At 37.8% G+C, this 1,116-nt stretch overlaps 1 protein-coding gene across 3 annotated transcripts in view; it reads right to left on the bottom strand.

The window, feature by feature from the left end:
- MYO5A (myosin VA (heavy chain 12, myoxin)) overlaps nucleotides 1–1,116 on the bottom strand; it is a 239,831-nt gene that overhangs the window by 147,871 nt on the left and 90,844 nt on the right. The window lies entirely within an intron of this gene.

The following is a 1,116-nucleotide window of genomic DNA, read 5'->3' as shown; positions in this document are numbered from 1 at the left end:
GGATCCTTCCTTTTTGTTTCTAACTCTCACATTCCTATCACTAGTAATTATTAATGCACCTTGATTGCATGTTTGATCAATTTCAGATTGAAGAAGTTGGTAGAATTCTTCAATTTCATCATCATTGGCTTTAGAAGTTGATGCATAAATATGAATAAAACTGAACTTCCTGATCCCATCACAGACAGCCTTGTACTTAAGATGGATATTGAAATGCACTTTCTGATGATGAGTGCAATGCTATTCCTCTTCAATTTATCATTCCTGTCATAGTAAACAATGCTGTTGTTGTTGTTAAGTGCCTTCCAGTCAGTTCTGACTCATAAGGACCCTGTATTGGATTTCCAAGGCTTTAAATCTTCATGGGAGCAGAAAGCCTCATCTTTCTCCCACAGAGTATTGGCAGGCTCATTTCCAGGAAGAAAGTCTATACTCCTTTTTGCTTTGCTACAAAGCTCCTTACCATGATCTACCCTACCCTAGGAAAAAGGAAAATGCTTATACATTAGTCTCCATGAAAGAAAAAAGTAGCAAATGCATACCAAAGAATACTATCTAATTAAAGCATGACTATCTAGCACAACTGTGTTTTATAGGTGATAAAACTGAGAGCCAGGGAGGCCAGGAGACATAAATTTATACAGCTTGTTATTGGTAGAGCTGGGACTAACACATATCTTTCTTTACTAAACCAAGGTTATATAGCTTTGCAATTTATATACAGATATAACCTGGTGTGGTGCTGTAGGATCAGCATTGGACTGTGAACCATAAGTTCGGCAGTTTAAATTCAACAGCTGCTCCTCAAAAACCCTATACAGGACCGCTATGAGTCAGAACTGACTCAACAGCACTTAACAACAACAACAACATAACTATATCATTTATTTCAAGATAACCTATGTGATAAAAATTTCTTGATATCCTGAGACCATAAGAACTACCAACTGCTCTGAAAGGAATCCTATTAGGAAGTCCTGGATAGAGTGAGAGAAAAATGAAGAACAAAACTCAAACTCATCAAGACCAGGTTTAATGGTAGACTAGAGACCAGTGGAACTCCTGAGATTATGGCCCTTAGTTACTCTTCAGTCCTGGAACTGAGCTCATCCCCAC

This window comes from Chrysochloris asiatica, unplaced genomic scaffold (assembly GCF_000296735.1).
Source record: "Chrysochloris asiatica unplaced genomic scaffold, ChrAsi1.0 scaffold00004, whole genome shotgun sequence".
In the NCBI taxonomy this organism is placed as follows: Eukaryota; Metazoa; Chordata; class Mammalia; order Afrosoricida; family Chrysochloridae; genus Chrysochloris; species Chrysochloris asiatica.
This window is presented reverse-complemented; position numbering and strand designations above follow the sequence as displayed.